At 41.3% G+C, this 21986-nt stretch overlaps 1 pseudogene; it reads right to left on the reverse strand.

The window, feature by feature from the left end:
- Positions 1–164, reverse strand: LOC143681994 (U2 spliceosomal RNA; annotated as a pseudogene).
- Positions 165–21986: the final 21822 nt, after the last annotated feature.

Below are 21986 nucleotides of genomic sequence, written 5' to 3' on the forward strand. Positions count from 1 at the left end.
GGGGGTTGCACCGTTCCTGGAAGTACTGCGATACCAGGTCGATGCGTGGAGTGGATGAAGCAAGCTCCTACTCCATCTCCGAACTCCAAAACTCCATTTAATATATTGTCCTCTGATAAGAACAGATACTACACTTGATCTTAGCCAAAAAGCCAAGAAAGGATGGCCGTGGTTCTTTGCCTAGTGGGGTGACCCAAACCTTCATTCCTGAAGTTTCAGAGCCATTGGTAGTCCTGCCTGGATTGTGTAGTTGCAGTTTTCCATTGATTTTAATCAAAGGGCATGGTAGTACTAAAAGACGCCCTAGGGGATCTCCTATATTCCAAAAAAACTCTTCTTTAGCTCCATTATGGAGTTGCAGTCCTACTTCCCCCCAATAGTCAGGGTCAATCACCCCAGCCAATAATGTAATCCCCTTCTTGGCTTGTTGATCCAGTAACTTAAGTAGCCCAAAGTGACCAGGTGGCTGTCTTAGATTCCAGCTCAATGAAATCATTGTTGTTTCTCCTGGTAGAAGCACCCCCCATTTTGGAACTAAAACCTGTAGACCAGCAGAGCTCAGGGTCTCAGGGACAGGAAGCAAAAAATTTTCCTAGTGGATCACTAGGGTTAATAGTGAGTGGTACCACTTCCATTTTCACCCCTTGGTTCCTGGGCCCATGGATTGAGAAACAGCACCATACAGTGGACGCTGATTCAGAGCATATACAGCTTCCTGGAGAACAACACCCCAGCCTTTCAAGGTATTGCCACCTAGTTGGCACCGTAGTTGAGTTTTCAAACAGTCATTCCACTGTTCTTTCAATTCAGCTACTTCTGGATGATGGGGAACATGGTAGGGCCAGAGAATTCCATGAGCATGTGCCCATTCCTGCACTTCATTTGCTGTGAAGTGTGTTCCTTGATCAGAAGTAATGCTGTGTGTAATACCATGACGATGGATAAGGCATTCTGTAAGCCCACGGATGGTAGTTTTGGCAGAAGCATTGCGTGCAGGGAAAGCAAACCCTTATCCAGAGTATGTGTCTTTTCCAGTTAGAACAAATCACTGCCCCTTCCATGAAGGGAGCGGTCCAATGTAATCAACCAGCCACCATGTAGCTGGCTGGTCACCTTAGGGAATGGTGCTATATTGGGGGCTGAGTGTAGTCTCTGCTGCTGGCAGATTGGGCACTCAGCAGTGCCTGTAGCCAAGTCAGCCTTGGTGAGTGGAAGTCCATGTTGCTGAGCCCATGCATAACCTCCATCCCTACCACCATGACCACTTTGTTCATGAGCCCATTGGGCAATGACAGAAGTTGCTGGGGAAAGAGGCTGACTGGTATCCACAGAACAGGTGATCTTATCCACTTGATTATTAAAATCTTCCTCTGCTGAAGTCACCCTCTGGTGTGCATTCACATGGGACACAAATATCTTCATGTTTTCAGCCCACTCAGAAAGGTCTATCCACATACTTCTTCCCCAGACCTCTTTGTCACCAATTTTCCAATTATGATCTTTCCAAGTCCCTGATCATCCAGCCAAACCATTAGCAACAGCCTATGAGTCAGTATACAAACACACCTCTGGCCAGTTTTCCTTCCAAGCAAAATGAACAACCAGGTGCACTGCTCGAAGTTCTGCCCACTGGGAAGATTTCCCCTCACCACTGTCCTTCAAGGACACCCCAGAAAGGGGTTGTAGTGCTGCAGCTGTCCACTTTCGGGTGGTACCTGCATATCGTGCTGAACCATCTGTAAACCAGGCTCGAGTTTTCTCTTCCTCAGTCAACTCACTGTAAGGAACTCCCCGAGAGGCCATAGCTCTGGTCTGGGAAAGAGAAGGTAATGATGTGGCAGGAGTGCAGACCATGGGCATTTGGGCCACTTCCTCTTGTAACTTACTTGTGCCTTTAGGACCTGCTCTGGTCCCATCTCGTATATACCATTTGCCTTTTACAATAGAGTGCTGCTGCATTGGCTGATGTTCTCTTTCAGAGTTCAGCCCTCCTATCAAGAAGATCAGACCAGGGCAAATAGAAAGTGCAGGTCCCCCCTGACTTTTCCAGGCCTGTGTCTTGTCCTGGGGTTGTGCTTGCCCCTCAGGTGTTCCCTTGTTTACAGGAATTTGAGTGTCCTCTTTTCTCCCCAAGAAACAGACCTTATCCCACTCCTAGGTAGTCCACTGCTGGACTTAAGGCAGGTGAGCCTTTGCCCCAGATCATCTGATTCAGTAGTTTCTTACACTGCTTTTGTCTCAGGCTGCTTTTGCCTGGAGGGAAAACTCTGGGAGGGGGCTGCTGAGCTGGAGAGGAGCTTCCCAGGTCAGTCTTACTCAGCCAGAAGACAGCCAGGGGCCCACAGAGGGAGGACTGGCCAGCTCCACATTGCCTTGAGAAGGGGTTGAGGGAGGGTTCAGGAAGGGTGCCAGCAACTTCTCCTTTGGCTCTTATAAGCTGTGTTTTCTTGATTTGGCATTTGCCCAGTAAGTGCAGACAGACCTTTAACTACTTTGAGTTGTTTTGAGGAAGTCTATTCTCTTTGAGTCTTCTCTGCCATTTTTGCCCAGAGTGGTTTGGAGCAGTGGTCACTCTTAGAGCTGATGCCAAGTGATCTGCAGTAGCTAATCGAAAGCAGCAATCAGCAGTTGCACTGTACACTCCTGGGTCCTGGAGAAGTAGATCTTGCTATCCCACACTGGAACCCCAAGCTGTGCCAGGGGCTGGGGTTAAGTGCCTCACTGCTGTCTGCCTGAGGTTGGGGGGTGGGTGACAGTAGGTATGGGGTAGAGAGCGCATGTCATGGGTATTTGCTGCAAAGTACCAGCCTCTTCCTCGTGCTCTTCCTTGGATGCTGCGCAGTGTTGTGCTAGACTCCGGAGTTTCAAAATAGTTGACTCAGACATCTCCTGCCTGTTTAGTAGTTGTTCTGGTGGAGGAACGAATTCCTGGAGATTCCTACTCTGCTATCTTCCCACAGTCCTCTTAGTAAATACTTTCAACAGTTAAAAATGAAAACCAACACTGAATTGAAATGTAAAATTCACCAGAAATTTTAAGTTTTAAGTTTAATCCTGAGACTTTCAAGCAACCTCTCCTTTGTGATGATCTGCTTGGGGCTGAGCCCCAAACCCTGACTGGGGAGTGCCCACTCCCCTACCCCTTTCAGTGGGGAAGCTCAAGAGGCCCAGACAGAGGAACTTCATCTAGTTTAGACACCACATGGTAGGTCGTCTTCTTTTTCGGCAGGACAGGGGCAGAGGCTGCCGGTCTGCTCTGGGTTCCAGGCCAGGCACACCAGTCTCAGACCACCTCCAACCGCACGAGCCGGCTTCTTTGTCTGCCTCCATCCCACTCCCCCGCCGACTCCAGGCTCTCCCCAGTTCTCTACAAATGAGGCAGAAGGGGCTTCCCCTTCCTGATCACAGGGTTCCCTTAATGCAGCGAAGACTGCCCAGGCTCTGGGCTTCCAGCCTTGTCACCAACGAAAGGTGCAATTTCTGGTCTCCTCAGAGCTCTAAACCAAATATGCCATTTTGACTAAATTATAACAGTTATTTTCTCTCTTCGTCCAACCGAAGATGGTAGCCCTGCCCCTAGCACTTCATTAACATTTCTTTCCCAAGCACAGACTGGACAGTTTTATCAGCTTGGTCAGTCTGGTTGCCGGTTTCTCTTTCTGGAATAGGGGGAGCTCATTGCTCTCCTAATTCCTAGATTCCAAGGGGACCAACATCCTGAGTATAGGCCCATTAAACTGTTTTGGAAGCTTTAACAGAAGTGGTTAATAACATACAGTTGATCCAGAGCTTTGTGTGCAGAAAAATCTTTGCTCCCCAAGGGCAGGGAAAGAAAGGGAAGTGCTCTTCCTTGTGTTCAGGCCCTGGCTCCTTAAGCACCACCTGGGGACTCATGGGGTGCTGCTGTCCTGGCCCCTCGGATGGCCACTTACCCTGGAGGACGTTGATGTGGCACAGAAGCTGGGAGGCCCAGCAGAAGTACCGTCCTCTGAACAGGGACCCCATTCAGGCTGGCTGCTCAGCTGTGATGACACGGGGGAAGAGGGACAATGCTGTTTAAACAATACCTCCCACCGAAGGGGACCAGCTAGGCCTGAAAATGGAGAAACTGACCACATTAGCCGATCCCTGGGTAGCAGGTTAGTCCGGAGGAACAGCCTCACCAGAGAACCGGGTGCTAAGATTAAGCTTCAACTCTTCCCCAGGAGAGTCAAGGCCCTTTGTGACTTCTGGCCACAGAGACTTCCTAGGCTCCTCTCTGCACGTGCTATTTCCTACCAGGAATACTGCCTGCACAGGCTCTCCCAAACAAACTTCTAGACAACTTCCTTACACCTGCTTTTACATTCTTTGTCTCTGAATGCTTCTGAGACTTCTCGGGACCATGGGGAGATTCTTCTACAGTCACGGCTGCATTTTGTATCTAACGTTATTACAGTATTTTTCCTTTTTCTGTTATGGTGGTTTGCACGTCTCCCTGCACATCGCAAGTCCTTTGAGAGGTGGAATCAAATTTTATCATTTCTCTCCCAAAGTCCTCTGTGCTGAGATGTGGTAAGCGCTCAATTCCCAGCATCCACCAGAGTCTCTCAATAAATAATCATAGAATGAATGTATAGATGACCTCACTTTGGGGCACACCCGGCACAGTGTTGGACCGCCCCGTTCTGTGTGGTCGCAGCCAGCTTGATGTTTTTACACGGACACTCCTACCCTTCTCCTTAGCCTCTGCCTTGGCTTAACATCTCAGCCAGGTGGCCCTGTCACCAGTGCCAGGTTATGACCAGCATACAAGTCCTGCTTTTTCAGCAAGGCTCAGCTAGGCCTCTTCTGGGTTTGCTGACTGTATTTGCCATCAACTCATTTAATGAGTCAAATTTCCTTTCTCATTTTCTATAAACATCAACTGCCAGTTGCCTAAGTAAGACACTGGAGCAAAAGTACAAAGCTCTTTGTGGGAGGTGTTAGCTCTCCACATCCCCAGTGCAAACCCCCCACCCCCAGCTTTGCAAATACTGATTTGCATTGGGCAGAAGTGGAACTCAAGGTCCTCTGAGCCTGCAGGCTTGGTCTTCCTCCCACACAGCCTAGGTGTCAGGTCATGGCTTATTGAACCCATTTTACAGATGTGGCAATAAACTCAGAGGGGCTATTTGACCTGTAAAAGGTCACACAGCTAATCAAGGGGCAGAGTCTGAATTTAGAGAAGCTCAGGGGGCATCCTCCACACCACAGCTGCCTCTCCCAGGGTGAACAAGTCACCTGATGTCAATTTGTCCTCCCACCCAAAACTCCTCTGTAGCATTCCAGGTAAGAGAGAATTCAATATCAGCTTGATTTCCCACCCCAACTAGTAATGTGGAAATTACCTCAAAAAGCAGCTCCAGGTATCTTGTGGTCAGAAACTTTTTATGTGGAATCAAAATCTGGGCAGCTCATCCGCTGATCATGTTTGGGGCCGTGGGCAGTGAGTCTCACACCCCTCCTCCACAGTGTGTCTGTGCCTCTCTTCCTTATTTGAGAAGTGTTTGGTTATGAACCTTTTGGGTGAAGGGGGAGGAAGGGAGAAACCTAGAGAGAGGGAACCATCTATGGAGCTAGAGTCAGATGAGAGTATGGTGAGAGAGAGACGCCAATCACACTCCTTGCTGGCAAGAGAAAGAATCTTTTACCTAAAAAAAATTTAACCACTGTCTAAACTCACTTTCAGCTTGCTTTCCATCCTGAGTCACGTCTCACCACATATGCACGCAAACCAGGCACAGACCCGCAGACACAGTGTGCTGAGACATTATGACTGAGAACTGTCTGGTGCTAGCAATGTTTTGGCGAATTAAACGGAGGCAGGCCTGGATCTGCAGCAGCAGCAGCAGTGTGTGTGTGTGTGTGTGTGTGTGTGTGTGTGTGTGTGTGTGGTATAGGGTAGTGGGTCACAAACACTAGATAGGAGTGAAATGGAGAGTACAGTGAGATGGAAAGTCCTGAAAGAAAAAGAGACCTGAGAGGACGCCATGAGAACTTCAGTCCCTAAGAACTCAAAGGAATTGTAGAGAAAGCTCTGGACCTCTCTGGGACATGGGATGTGTAGTTAGGTCTATTTTATTTGAATCCCAAAGACAGGACACCCCAGCGAGAGTTGGGTAACATGAGAAATATATTTATTGGATATTTACTGTATCCAGTGGCTTTACATGCAGTATTTCAATTGATCCGCAATACACATATATAGATTTGAATGAAATCCTCAAGATAACCCTATTATCTAAGCATTATATGTCCCCTATAGAGGAGCACCCTGAATGTCCAGAGATATTAAATAACACCCGAGGTCACACTTATAGTAAGTGGTAAGGTGTACAAAGTCTCAACTCCAGTCCAGCCATGGACATATCACAGGACAGAAAAGAGAGGGTAGAACCTGAGAGCCCTAAGTCTGTTCCTGCTGTTTCCTAGTGTGGGGAGGAGGAGGGCCGGGTGCATGATTGGAGGAAAGGCTAGGGAAGAAGGTTTGCGATGCTCTTTTCCCAGACCATTCAGCCCTGGTGGCAGAGATGAGCCACCAGCCCAGCTCTGGGGGGTTTGCAGCCAGGCGGCAGGGCAGCCTCAGAGCTGGGCTGGGGAGAGGAGCAGACAGCAGTGGGTGCAGGCTGACAGTCAGCTGGCCTCTGAGCATGATTTCCTCTTTCCCTCCTCTTCTAGATGACAGCCATTTGGATTTTTTAAATTAACATTCAACCTTTCTTAATTAAAAGCTAAAATTTAAGAAAATAATCACAGGAGAGGAGTAGCTTCAATAGATCATTAAGTGAGGAATATATAAATACTAGACAATTTTAGTCATTATTTAGAAAAATTTTATAGTTGAACGTGTATTTGAAATGATGTTAAGGTTAGAAAATGGTGGCGTTAAGAATGTTAAAAAATTTTCTTCTCCATAAAATCAACAAGAGAGCTGATTTTAGAGAATTTTTTTTAGAGCTCTACAAAGTAACCGAAGACTTGCAGCAAACTGAGGGACATTTATTCAAAAAAAGCCTGATTTTTTTGACATCACTTGCAAGGATGTCTGTATTTGATCTGACCTACTGTGAAAAACCATTTGCTGTGGGGGTGGGATAGAAATACAGGAAATTAACTTTCTTGCTGCAAAAACAGACTAGCCAAAAATGCTGAAAAAGAAAGGTTGGAGAATGAAAAGCTCATAGAGACTTTGAAAAGCTCTGATATATCCCTGAAAATCTAGAAGGCCACGCGCATTTATTGGCACATGCTAAGGAAAGGCCTGAGAAGCTTTCGCCTCCAGTTGACCTTGAAGCTCTGCACAAGTAGTAAGTGAAGGCTGAGGCAGAGTTATAAACAGTTTGAATAAACGCTGAAGATGTGTCCCAACATGCACACAGAGCCCCTGGGAGACTTTTTTCAGGTATGTGAAGAAAATAATCTAACCTTGCCCAAAGAGAAGTATGGCCTTTGCTTTTGGATTCTGAGAGGTAACCTCTAAACCCTTGAAATGTCAGACCTGAAAAGAGTGTCTTTGTTTGCCTGGGGTCCTCAGGTCACTGGAGAGTCTAGCAATAAGATTTAGGATGAGGACTGGATAGAAAGATCAAAAGGGAGAAGGATTTAGGTCATGCAATGTCAGTTGACCTCCAGAGGGTCTAAAGGCTGAGATCAGCTGCATGGACAACCTGTCATGCCTACGTGATGGAACCCCAATAAAAACTATGAACACCAAGGCTCAGGTGAGCTTCCCTGGTTGGCAATACCCCATGTGTACTGTATCACATTTTCACATTGGTGCTAGGAAGGCAAAGCTGTCCTGACTCCGTGGTGATAGAATGATTGGGGGTTCAGTGTTTGTTAGTTTTCTGAACTATGCGTTTTTTTCCTTTAGCTGTATTTTAACCCGTATCCCTCCCTGTAGTATACTGTACTCATGAGTAGAAGCACTTTCAGTGAGCTCTGTGAGAGTTGCTAGTGAATTATCAAAACTGAGGATGTTTTTGGGAATGCCTTGCTTGAACTTACAGTTGGGGTCTGAAGTGAGGGTGGTTTTATGGACTGTGTTCCTTCTAATTTCATAGTTGGCCAAACTTCTATAGTCACTGTCAGATGTGAGTGTGATCTTGCAGCTTGTCTTTTGGCTAACTCGATAAGAAGTTCCCTCTAAGCTATGTTTAAGGAAATAGCTGTCCAGTTACTAACTGGATGCTAAGCTAACCTAGCAGAGACTTCAGTGGTTACACACAGCAAAGAACATAAACTTTACAGAATTAGTTCAGAAAGTCATTAAACAAACAAGCAAGCAACAAAAACTACGACAAACAGCAGCAACAATAAACCTTGAGGTGGAGAGAGAATCTGGTTTCCAGAGTTGCCACATTTTATTATTTAAAATATCCAGTTATCAACAAAAAATTATAAGACATATTAAGAAACAAGAATGTATAATTCACATACAGGCCAAAAGCAATAAATAGAAAATATCTCCACGCATCTCCAATTGTCTGCATTTGTGTCAGCTCTGAACTTTCTCCAAAATGTTTCTCTTCTTAAAGGACTCTGGTAAACACAACTTAAATGGGTGGAGTCACCCATAAGGGTGTTTATAATAAAAAAAGACAGGCAACAACACATTGGCATGGATATGGAAAAGTCAGAACTCTGATACATTGAATGTAAAATGGTGCAGCCACTTTGAAAACAGTTTGGCAGTATCTCAAAATGTCAAACACAGTTACCGCATGACCTAGCTATTCCCTTCCTAGGTATATAATCCAAGATAATTAAAAACATATGTGCACACAAAATTCTAGCACTATTCATAATAGCCAAAAATTGAAACAATTCAATAGAAAAAATTAAAAAGGAGATCTTAGAAAACTTAATCAGGTCAGTAGAAGGCAGAAAAGGATGAAGAAACAAAAGAAGGAAGCAAAAGAGTACAGGAAACAGAAAATACAGAATAAGAGGTTAGAAATAAATTCAATTATGTCAGCAATCCTAATAAATATAAAGGTATTAAACACACCAATTAAAGGCAAGGGATTATCAGATTATGTTTAAACGATAATGAAACAACACATATAGAAATAAAGATATGCAAAATGAAGTCATAGGAAAAAGATATATGGCAATGAACAACAAGAAATGAAAAGTTATAGTAGTAATACATCTGGAAACAATAGAATTTAAGACAAAGATCATTAAAAGGGTTTAAAATATATAACAAAATGAACAACATTGTCCAATAAATATAAAAATTTGAAATTTTATGTACCTAACATTTATATGTTGAATCATATAAAGTAATTTGACAGAATTAAAAGCAAAATTTGACAAATACATGATAAAATTAGGAGATTTCAATAAATGTTTACAATGAACTAACATAAAGGAGAAAATAATTTAGAAGACATTACAATACCATTAACAGAGATGAACTAATGGCTACAAAGAGTCCCATACACAACAACTAGAGAATATAGTGAATCTGAAACATTAAGAAAAATTAGTCATATTCTAGATTTTAGAGGGTCTAATTTTTTTCAAAGAATAGAAAATATACAGATATCTTTTGAGTATGACACCACTAAATTAGAATTTGGCAAATAAAAGAGAGAATCAAAGCAATTCAGAGCAAATAACTGTGTATTTGGAAACTTAAAAATGCACTTTGAAAAAATTTCTGGGTTAAATAGAAATCACAATGGATAAACATACTTATAACTGTCATTCAGTAAGCATTTTCTAAAAAATTGTGGCTGAAAATGCCTTTGTTACAAAAATAAGAAAGACTGAAATAAATGAGTTAAAAATTCCACTCATGAAGAGAGATAAAGTACTGAGTAAACCTAAAGAAAATTAAAGAACAGGGGAAGAAAGGACAGAAACTAGTGAAACAGAAAATCAAGAAAATCTCAACAAACCCACAACTGATTCTTTGGGAAAAGTAAACAGGAACATAGACACACTCAAACTTTACATAATCAGGTGGGAAAAAGGCAAAAATGCACAAAAACAGTATTAAAAAAAGAAGAGCAGCTTCACATATAGTAGAAGTATTAAAAAATAAAGATTGCTATGAGCAACTTCATGCCAAAATACAAAATATGAAACAGATACATCTCTGAAAAAATGCTATTTATGAGCATCAACTTGAGAAATACACTAATCGCCATTATAGAAGTTGAATCATCCTTGGTCAAAAATCAGCACCCGCTTCTCCCGTCCCTCAAAATGAGACATTTGGCTTGATGGTTGAATTTGACCAAAATTGTAAATAATAAACAATCCCTAATATGCACAAACTGTTTAAGAGAAAGTAAAAAGAGGATAATCAACCTCAGTTTTAGAAAGAAATATAAAGTTGATACTACAACCAAAGAAGGACAGACTAGAAAAGAAAATCCTAAACTAGTCACAGTTATGAATACGGATGCAAAAAGTATGACATTGAAAATATTTTTTATTAGAGAAGGTGTAGATTTATAGAAAAATCATGCAGAAAATACAGAGTTCCCATATACTACCCACTACACAGTTTTCCCTATTATTAACACTTTGCATTAGTGTGGTGACTTTATTACAACTGATTAAAGAATATTATTTTTATAGTACTATTAATTGTAGTACATAGTTGATACATTAGGAGTCAGTGTTTTTTACATCTACAATCTTGTGCTACCGTCAACATCATCCATTACCAAAATGTTCCCATCATTCCAAATTGGAACTCTGTCCATTTTAAGCCTTCACTTCCCATTCCCTATCCTGACCCCATCCCCTGGTAACCTATATTCTAGATTCTGACTCTATGAGTTTGCTTATTCTAAATATTTCTTATCAGTGAGATCATACATATTTGTACTTTTGTGTCTGGCTTATTTCACGCAACATGACGTCTTTAAGGTTGTTGCATGTCTCAAAATTTCATTCCTTTTTAAATGCTGAATAACTTTCTATTGTATGTTAATACTACATTTTATTTATCCATTCATGAGTTGATGGACAGTTGGGTTACTTCCATCTTTTGGTAATTGTGAATAATGCCCCTATGAATATCAGTGTGCAAATACGTGTTCAATTCTTTTGGGTATATACCTAGTTGTGGGACTCCCAGGTCACATGGTAGTTCTATATTTAACCTTCTGAGGAACCACCAAACTGTCTTCAACAGGGGCTGCACTTCTACCTTCCCAATAGAAATGAGGAAGTGTTCCTATTTCTCTCCACCTTCATCAGCAAAAATATTCTGTTTTTTTTAATAGTAATCAATCTGATGGATGCAAAATGGTATCTTGTGGTTTTGATTTGTATTTTCCTGATGGCTAACGATACTGAGCATAGTTTCATTCACTTTCTGGACATTTATATGTCTTCTTTGGACTGATGCCCATTCAAATCATTTGTCCATTTTAAAATTGAGTTGTTTGTCTTTTTGTTATTGAGTTGTAGGATTTCTTTATATATTCTGGATATTAAACTTATTGGATATGTGGTTTCAAAATATTTTCTCCCATTGAGGAGGTTGACTTTTCACTGTTGTGATATACTTTTTTAATGCACAAAAACTTTTAATTTTGGGGAGGTCTCATTTATCTATTTTTTCTTTCGTTGCTTGTGTTTTGTGTGTGAAGTCTAAGAAACCATTCCTAACACAAGATTCTCAAGATGCTTCACTATGTTTAATTCTAGGAGTTTTGTAGTCTTAGTTCTTAACTTTAAGACTTTGATCCATTTTGAGTTATATTTATATATGGCTTGAGATATGGGTTCTCTTTTATTCTTTTGCATATGGATATCCAGTTTCCCCAGTACCATTTGTTGAAGAGATTATTCTTTCCAAATTGAGTGGACTCGAGAGTCTTGTCAGTTACCAATTGGTCATAGAGATGAGTCTCTATTTCTGAGTTCTTAATTCTATCCCAATGGTCTATATATGTAAACTTGCATATATAAGGATATGCTGTTTTGACCACTGTAGCTTTGTAATAAGTTATCAGGTAAGCAAGTGTGAGCCTTCAACTTCCATCTCCCTTTAGAAGATGGTTTAGGCTATTTAGGGCCTTCCAAGTAAATTTGATGATTGGCTTTTCAATTTTTGCAAAATAGGCCGTTGGAGTTTTCATTGAGATTGCATTGAATCTGTAAATCAATTTGGGTAGAATCTTCATCGTAACAATATTTAGTCTCCCAAACCTTGAGCATGGAATGTCCTTCTTTTTTTTAAAATTTTTTTATTAATCAAAAAAAAGAAAAGAAATTAACACAACATTTAGAAATCATTCCATTCTACAAATGCACTCAGTAATTCTTAGTATCATCACATAGATGTATGATCATCATTTCTTAGTACATTTGCATCGATTTAGGAAAAGAACTAGCAAAACAGCAGAAAAAGATATAGAATGTTAATATAGAGAAGAGAATTAAAATAATAATACCAATAATATATATATATATATATAAAGGAAAAAGAAAAAAAACAAAAACAAAAGATACAAACACACAAACAAACAAACAAAAAACCATATTTCAGGTGCAGCTTCATTCAGTGTTCCAACCTAGTTACATTACACTTAGGTATTATTGTGCTGTCCATTTTTGGGTTTTTGTATCTAGTCCTGTTGCACAGTCTGTATCCGTTCAGCTCCAATTACCCATTATCTTACCCTGTTTCTAACTCCTGCTGGTCTCTGTTACCAATGATATATTCCAAGCTGATTCTCGAATGTCGGTTCACATCAGTGGGACCTTACAGTATTTGTCCTTTAGTTTTGGGCTAGACTCACTCAGCATAATGTTCTCTAGGTCCATCCATGTTATTACATGCTTCATAAGTTTAGTCTGTCTTAAAGCTGCATAATATTCCATCGTAGGTATACGCCACAGTTTGTTTAGCCACTCGTCTGTTGATGAACATTTTGGCTGTTTCCATCTCTTTGCAATTGTAGATAATGCTGCTATAAACACTGGTGTGCAAATGTCCATCTGTGTCTTTGCCCTTAAGTCCCTTGAGTAGATACCTAGCAGTGGTATTGCTGGGTCGTAATCCATTCTGCCATTCTATGTCTTTTGATTGGGAAATTCAGTCCATTAACTTTTAGTATTATTACTGTTTGGATAATATTTTCCTCTAACATTTTGCCTTTTGTATTATATATATCATATCTGATTTTCCTTCTTTCTACACTTTACTCCATACCTCTCTCTTCTGTCTTTTCGTATCTGACTCTAGTGCTCCCTTTAGTATTTCTTGCAGAGCTGGTCTCTTGGTCACAAATTCTCTCAGTGACTTTTTGTCTATAAATGTTTTAATTTCTCCTTCATTTTTGAAGGACAATTTTGCTGGATATAGGAGTCTTGGTTGGCAGTTTTTCTCTTTTAGTAATTTAAATATATCATCCCACTGTCTTCTAGCTTCCATGGTTTCTGCTGAGAAATCTACACATAGTCTTATTGGGTTTCCCTTGTATGTGACAGATTGTTTTTCTCTTGCTGCTTTCAAGATCCTCTCTTTCTCTTTGACCTCTGACATTCTAACTAGTAAGTGTCTTGGAGAACACCTATTTGGGTCTATTCTCTTTGGGGTGCGCTGCACTTCTTGGATCTGCAAATTTAGGTCTTTCATAAGAGTTGGGAAATTTTCAGTGATAATTTCTTCCATTAGTTTTTCTCCTCCTTTTCCCTTCTCTTCTCCTTCTGGGACACCCACAACACGTATATTTGTGCGCTTCATATTGTCATTCAGTTCCCTGATCCTCTGCTCAAGTTTTTCCATTCTTTTCCCTATAGTTTCTGTTTCTTTTTGGAATTCAGATGTTCCATCCTCCAGTTCACTAATTGTAGCTTCTGTCTCTTTAGATCTACCATTGTAGGTATCCATTGTTTTTTCCATTTTTTCTTCTTTGTCCTTCACTCCCATAAGTTCTGTGATTTGTTTTTTCAGATTTTCTATTTCTTCTTTTTGTTCAGCCCATGTCTTCTTCATGTCCTCCCTCAATTTATTGATTTGGTTTTTGAAGAGTTTTTCCATTTCTGTTCGTATATTCAGCATTAGTTGTCTCAGCTCCTGTATCTCATTTGAACTATTGGTTTGTTCCTTTGACTGGGCCATATCTTCAATTTTCCGAGCGTCACCCATTATTTTCTGCTGGTGTCTGGGCATTTGATCAGATTTCCCTGGGTGTGGGACCCAGCTGGTTGAAAGCTTTTTCTGTGAAATCTCTGGGCTCTGTTTTTCTTTTCCTGCCCAGTAGGTGGCGCTCGTGGTGCTCGTCTGTCTGCACGGCAGTCGGCCCGGGAAACCACGTGTGGAGGCGGGAGTCGCTGGCCGCCGTGGCTTGGGAGAGTGCCGGTCCTAATTGCCCAGCTGGCCCGAGTCGCCAAGCGTGGCGGGAGGGCCCCGCTATCCAACGTTCCCAGTCAGACCGGGGAGCCACGTGCGTGGAGGGGACCCCAGTCGCCAGCCGCCCCGGCCGGGAAAACGTGTGCCCCTCGGGTAGCTCACCGCAGCAGATTCTCCCTGCCCGTTCAGCTGTTCCAGAATGGGGTACGCTGTCTTTTTGGTCTCTGTCGTGACTCCGGGAGCTGTTTCGTATTGTTTCTGTTTCTTTAGTTGCTTTTCTGGAGGAGGAACTAAGACCCGCGCGTCTTACTAAGCCGCCATCTTCTCTGGAAATCCGAATGTCCTTCTTTTCATTTAGGTCTTCTTAGATTTCTTTTGTAGTTTTCTGTATATGAGTCTTTTATATTTTCAGTCAAATTTATTCCTAGATATTTGATTTTCTTATTGCTATTGTAAATGGATATATATATTTTTAATTTCCTCCTCAGATTGCTCAATGCTAGTATATAGAAACTACTGAATTTTGTATGTTGACCTTGTATTGTGGCACTTTGCTGAATTAATTTCTTTCCTCAAGTAGCTTTGTTGTAGATTTTTCAGTATTTTCTATATATAGGATCATGTCATCTGCAAAAAAAAGTGAAAGTTTTACTTCTTCCTTTCCAGTTTGGAAGCCATTTGTTTCTTTTTGTTTCCTAATTGCTGTGGCTAGCACTTCCAGTCAAATATTGAATAATAGCAGTGATTGTGGGAATCCCTGTCTCGTTCCAAATCGTAGAGAAAACTTTCAGTCTTTCCCCACTGAGTATGTTGTCAGCTGTGGGTTTTTCATATGTGCCCTTTATCATGTTGAGGAAGTTTCCTTCTATTCCTATTTTTATGAGAATTTTAATCAAGAAATCTAGTGTATTTTAAATCTCTGTTATTGTGCTATTCAGCCCATAGTTTCTGCTATGTTTCTTTTTGAAAATTTGAATTCTTCTTTATGCTCACACCATGTCTTCTTAATATCCTTTAGCTGTATATCCATTAGCTTAATTCTATCCATATTTTCCTTCATCTTCCTGAATTATTTAGACTGGTTTGAACTTCTTTAATTAGTTGTTTTAAATTCTATTTCTCCTCTGAAGTTTTAATTTGTTCCCTTGACTGAGCCGTATTTTCAGATTACTAATTACAGCTTATAATTTTTTGTTGATGTCTGGGCATCTGATTATGTAATGTGTTAATTCATTTCTTCCCTCTTGCCTATGCTTTTATTGTTGATTAGCTTTGTGTTAAGGTTCTTCTTTGAATTTTATTCTGGATCTTTAGAGTAGCCCCTGTTAACTGTTCATATTTTATCAGCTCTTCTGCACATGAGTCTTGCCCTGGATATGTGATACAGTTTTCATGTTTGCCCTTTGTGTGCAAAGTTTCACTTTCAGGAAAAATATTCCTTCCTTCTGTTTCTTCTTTGGGGAGTCTTGATCTGTTTTGTTTGTTTTTGAGCAGAATTTCTCCCCAGTTCATATGATTTGCTTAAATTCTTTCCCTCACTCAGTGTCCCCTTTTCATTACACTATTCAGGTCTGGGACCCATCTTGCCTTACAGCAGTTCGGTCCCTCCACCCTCCCCCCCCCCCTTTTTTTTTCTGTGAGCCTTTTCTGCCTCCATTTCTTCCCCTTCGGAGTGTCCCTGGGGAGCCCTGGAAAGCCTGATGGGGTCAATCCAGAAAAGTCTGTTTTGCATCTATGTGGTCCAGCAAACAGAGACAGGATTGAGTGTGTGCAACTCTTGCCAACATTTCTGCCATGGTCTGTTTTACCATGAGAGCACTTTTGCATGCAGCAATCTACAGTGATTTTTGTTTCCCTGTAATGCAGGACTTTCTTTTGTCATTTTGCTATGTAGCTTTTGTAAATCTTATACCTTTTTTCTCTCAATTCTCTCATTAATGCTTTCTTTTATATTTATTTGATTTTTTGTATCATATTGAGTGCTTTCTCTTTTCTATCTGGACATATTTTTCATGTGTCTTCCTTATAATTATCATGAGGTTACATATACATATATATATATTTTTTGCATGGGCAGGCACCAGAAATTGAACCTGGGTCTCTGGCATGGCAGGCAACATGGAGTTATAATTTAACATCATAAATATATAACAATCACACTTGATTTGACACCAACTTGACTTTACTAGTATGCACATATACTTTTCCTATACCCCTCTGTCCCTCCACCTTTTTTTGTACTTGTTATGACTTATGGTTTTGTATCCCATAGATTTATCATTACTTACTTTGTTTGCACTGCTTTTATTACTAATATAAAAATGTTAATAAGAAAAAAAGAACTTCATTCCCAGTTTTATAATGGCTTTCATGCATTCCTCTTTCCCACACAACTCTTGACCTATTACCACAGGGTCAGTTCAAAATTGAATCTGTTCACTGCTGATTTCACAGGAAACAGCCCGTGTCCGGAATGCAGGGGAAGAGGGTGGGGAGAGAGTGACAGCACTGTCCAGAGTCCACCCAAAGATCAGCCAAGTAGAGATTCACAGATTTCAAACAAAAGGGTTGTGGCTTCACAATAACACAGGTTAATTAAAATGGGCTGGAAGGAGATGGGGGTGGTGGTGGTCCATCAGAGGCTTTAACAGATGTCTCATGGGCCTGTTTCAGACCCAAAATAACTGACATTGTGAGACAGGGGAGGACCAGAGAATTAGTCCTGTGGAAGGTTTCACAATTCTCCCATGTCGGAGGTGGGGAAATTATAGGGCACCAAGAGCCTCACTCATTTTGGCAGATACCTTATTTTAGTGCTGGGACATCACAAAAATGCCACAGAGTCTGTGGAAGGCTGTGAGGGTTTGCACAGCTTCACAAAGCACAGTGATCACAGACCATAGCGGTGGGGCTCTAGCTACAGGAGCAAAAATGACAAAGTTCAAAAGTAGGGACTGGCCTTTCAGGGAGGAATTCTGTACCATTCCCTCAAACTGAACCCCAGTTTGAACCTGATGAGTTTCACAGAGTAGCCGACAACATGCAGGTAGGGGTTAACATGAAAAGGACTTAAAGCAGGCAGCTAGGAGAAAGGAATGGTAGGAAACTGCTCTAGTGCTCTCAGGAGTAGAGGACAACACTGGGCGACAGGTGGGCAGAGGCACAGCGAGAAGCACCATTGAGGTTTCCTGTTCAGCAGTGATGGGTAAGAGGGAAGCGGATCCCGGAGGCAGTTGAAGGAAGTAAAGATGGGGTCCTGAAGGCAAATCTCTTGAGGCTGGATCAGAAGAAAGAGCACACATTGCACACCAGTGATGAGGCTCAATTCTGAACCCCAAATGGGGAGGTGGTGGATGAGGGTGGGCATGTCGCTGACTGAGGGTGTTGGGTGGAAGTCTCACAGTAGCCATCTCAGGGCCAAAGGGAGATACAAGGCGGCCAGGACACAGAGGGCTCAGTCCAGGCTGGATGGTAAGGTACAGTCTCACAGAGCTGGTCTATTGATGCTGAGTGGTGGAAAGCAAAGAAGTCCTCAGATTGACAACGGCCCTTTATGGCAAAGTGTCAGCAGTCAGGACAATCGGATTTGTTCTTGTTAACCTGAGGCCAATCCTTAGGTGGGCAGGTATTCTTGAAAAGAGACTAGCTTTGGGGACTTTGAGTTTTTTTCTGCTCTTTGTGAAAGCCCCCTCTGGAGGGAACCCCGTGGCCTGGCCCCAGAGAAGAATGCTCAGCCTTGGCTCCCAACCAACCATGACCTTATGGGTCAGACCTGGGGTCTAGGCATCCTCAAATTGGCACCACTCCAGGGAGGAGGTGGGAGGCTCAGCAGTGGTGAAGCCACCAGCCCCCTTGTTCTTGGAGGATCTCTGTGAAGAGCTGTGTTACCACCAGGTGAAGAGAGAGACTTACTGATGTCAGACATCCATCCCCCTTCGTGTCCCTCTCCTCACCACTAGTCCTCCCTCCTCCCCAAAGGTAACCACTACTCTGACTTCTAACACCATAGGTTAGTTTTTGCCTGGTTTTTGAACTTCACATAAATGGAATCATGCAGTCTGCATTCTTTTGGGTCTGCATTTTTTCACTCAGTATCATGTTTGTGAAATTCATCCATGTTGCCCGTAGCAGTGGCTCATCATTTTCATTGCAGCGTAGTATCCCATTGCATGCATATCTGACAATTTGTTTATTTGTTCTACCGGTGTTGGGGATGGGGTGGTTCCACACGTGGGACTGACTTGGGTTGCCTGGCTTTGCATTGACCATGAGAGGGCCCAGAGGCCTGGGTGGTCTGGTGGGACTCCCGTCCTCCTTGTCTCCAATCTCTTCCCACTCTGGCAGTGGGGTCTGTGGTGGTGGCTGCTGCTGCTTCCTTCACTTCACCATTATTTATGGTTGTGGCAATGGCTGCAGTGAGATTTTCTATCATTTTTCATACATTTGCATTTTAGCACCTGTAGGAAATAAGAAGTGGATTTACATACCAAAAGATACAGTGCAATATTACTGGCATTTATAATTACCAAACGATTACCTCTACCTGAGGTCTTTACTTCTTTATGCTACTTTGAACCACTGTCTAGTGTCCTTTCCTTCCATCCTGAAGAATTCCCTTTAGCATTGCTGGTAGGGAAGGTCTAGGAGTGATGAACTAACTCCCTTAGCTGTTTTATTTTCATCTGGGAATGTCTTAAAGTTTCCCTCATTTTAAAAAAATATTTGTTCCCCCTATTATTTATTTTTATTCCATATGTTCTACTCATCTGTTGACAAGGTAGATAAAAGGAGCATTAGACACAAGGTTTTCACAATCACACAGTCACATTGTGAATGCTATATCATTATACAATCATCCTCAAGAAACATGGCTACTGGAACACAGCTCTACATTTTCAGGAAGTTCCCTCCAGCCTCTCCGTTACCTCTTGAATAACAAGGTGATATCTACTTAATGCATAAGAATTACCTCCAGGATAACCTCTCAACTCTGTTTGGAATCTCTCAGCCAATGACACTTTGTCTCATTTCGCTCTTCCCCCTTTTGGTTGAGAAGGTTTTCTCAACCAAATGCTCGGTCTCAGCTCATTCTAGAGTTTTTCTCAATCCCTTGATGCTGAGTCTCAGCTCATTCTGGGATTTCTGTCCCACGTTGCCAGGAAGGTCCACACTCCTGGGAGTCATGTCCCACATAGACAGGGGGAGGGTAGTGAGTTTGCTTGTTGTGTTGGCTGGAGAGAGAGGCCACATCTGAGCAACAGAAGAGGCTCTCTTGGGGGGTGACTCTAATTTTAAGTAGACTTGACCTGTCCTTTGTGGGGTTAAGTTTCATATGAACAAACCCCAAGACTGGGGGCTCAGCCTATAGCTTTGGTTGTCCACACTGCTTGTGAGAATATCAAGAATTCAACTTGGGGAAGTTGAGTTTTCCCCTGTTCTCATCATTCCCCAAAGGGGACTTTGCAATTACTTTTCCACTCACTGATCAAATCACTCTGGGATTCGTCTGGGCATCACCTGGACAAACCAACAAAATCTCATGTCCTACACAAAGTTCCATGTACTTAAGGTGTTCAACCAACTATCTCCATAAGTTATAGTAGGAGATGTACTAGTCAAAATATAAATTGTACCAAATAAACATTTTTTGCTTTAGTCTCACATATAAGTTGAAATTTTAAAATATTAATTACCATCTATTTTCAGCACACTGCAGTAATGACATTGTTTTGTTCTTCCTCATGCAAAAACATTTTTTAAATTTATACATTTAGTCACTATCATTATACACTCTAGGCATTCCTAGATTATACCATCTTAGTCTTTATCGTCTATCTTTCTTTGTGATTTCATTTACGCCCCAGCCCTCCTCCCTCTATCATTCTCAAATGCAGCTTCATTCAGTGTTTTAACATAATTGTATTACAGTTAGGTAATATTGTGCTGTCCATTTCTGAGTTTTGTATCCAGTCCTGTTGCACAGTCTGTATCCCTTCAGCTCCAATTACCCAATATCTTACCCTATTTCTATCTCCTGATGGTCCGTGTTACCAACGAAATATTCGAAGTTTATTCACTAATGTCAGTTCATATCAGTGAGACTATACAGTATTTGTCCTTTTGTTTCTGGCTAATCCCATTCAGCATAATGTCCTTAAGGTCCATTCATGTTTTTACATACTCCATAACTTTATTCTGTCTTACAGCTGCATAATATTCTATCTTATGTATATGCCACAGTTTGTTTAGCCAACTGTCTGTTGATGGACATTTTGGTTGTTTCCATCTCTTGATAATTGTAAATAATGCTACTATAAACATTGGTGTACAAATGTCCATTTGTGTCCTTCTCCTCATGTCCTTTGAGTAAAGACAGCATATAGATGGGTCCTGTTTTTTAATCCATTCTGCCAGACTATGTCTTTTGATTAGAGTGTTTACTCCATTAACATTCAGTGTTATTACTGCACAGGTAGTACTTTCTTGTACTATTTTGCCTTCTGGATTTTATATGCCATATCTAATTTTCCTTCTTTTTACCTTTACTCATAGTCTTCCTTTCTACACTCTTCTCCACACCTCTCTCTCTTCTGTCTTCATATCTGTCTCTAGTACTCCCTTTAGTATTTCTTGCAGAGCTTGTCTTTTACTCTCTCAGTGATTTTTTTTTTTCTGAAAATGTTTTAATTTCTCCCTCATTTTTGAAGGACAATTTTGCTGGATATAGAATTCTTGGTTGGCAGTTTTTCTATTTTAATAATTTAAATATATCATCCCACTGTCTTGTCACCTCCATGGATTCTGCTGAGAGATCTATGCATAGTTTTTTGGGCTTCCCTTGTATGTGATGGATTGCTTTTCTCTTGCTGCTTTCAAGATTCTCTCTTTCTCTTTGACCTCTGACATTCTGATTATTAAATGTCTTGGAGTATGTCCATTTGGATCTATTCTCTTTGGGGTATGCTGCACTTCTTGGATCTGTAATTTTTTAATTTTTAATTTTTTTTTTTTACATGGGCAGGCACCAGGAATCGAACCTGTGTCCTTGGGCATGGCAGGCAAGCATTCTTGCCTGCTGAGCCACAGTGGCCTGCCTGGATCTGTAATTTTAAGTCTTTCATAAGAGTTGGAAATTTTTCAGTGATAATTTCCTCCATTATTTTTTCTCCTCCTTTTCCATTCTCTTCTCCTTCTGGGACACCCACAACATGTATATTCGTGCACCTCATATTGTCTTTCAATTCCCTGAGTCCCTGCTCATATTTTTCCATTTTTTTCCCTATATTTTCTTTTTCTTGCCAGATTTCAGGTGTTCCATCCTCCAGTTCGCTAATCCTATGTTCTGTCTCTCGAAATCTACCATTGTTGGTTTCCATTGTTTTTTTCATCTCTTCTACCTTGCCTTTCATTCCCATAGGTTCTGTGATTTGTTTTTTCAGACATTTGATTTCTTCTTTTTGTTCATTCCTTGCCTTCTTTATATCCTCCCTCAATTCATTGATTTGGTTTTGATTGAGGTTTTTCCATGTCTGTTCGTATATTCTGAATTAATTGTTCCAGCTCCTGTATGTCATTAGAATTGTTGGTTTGTTCCTTTGACTGGGCCATATCTTCAATTTTCCTAGTGTGAATTGTT

This window comes from Tamandua tetradactyla, chromosome 4 (genome assembly GCF_023851605.1).
Source record: "Tamandua tetradactyla isolate mTamTet1 chromosome 4, mTamTet1.pri, whole genome shotgun sequence".
Lineage (NCBI taxonomy): Eukaryota > Metazoa > Chordata > Mammalia > Pilosa > Myrmecophagidae > Tamandua > Tamandua tetradactyla.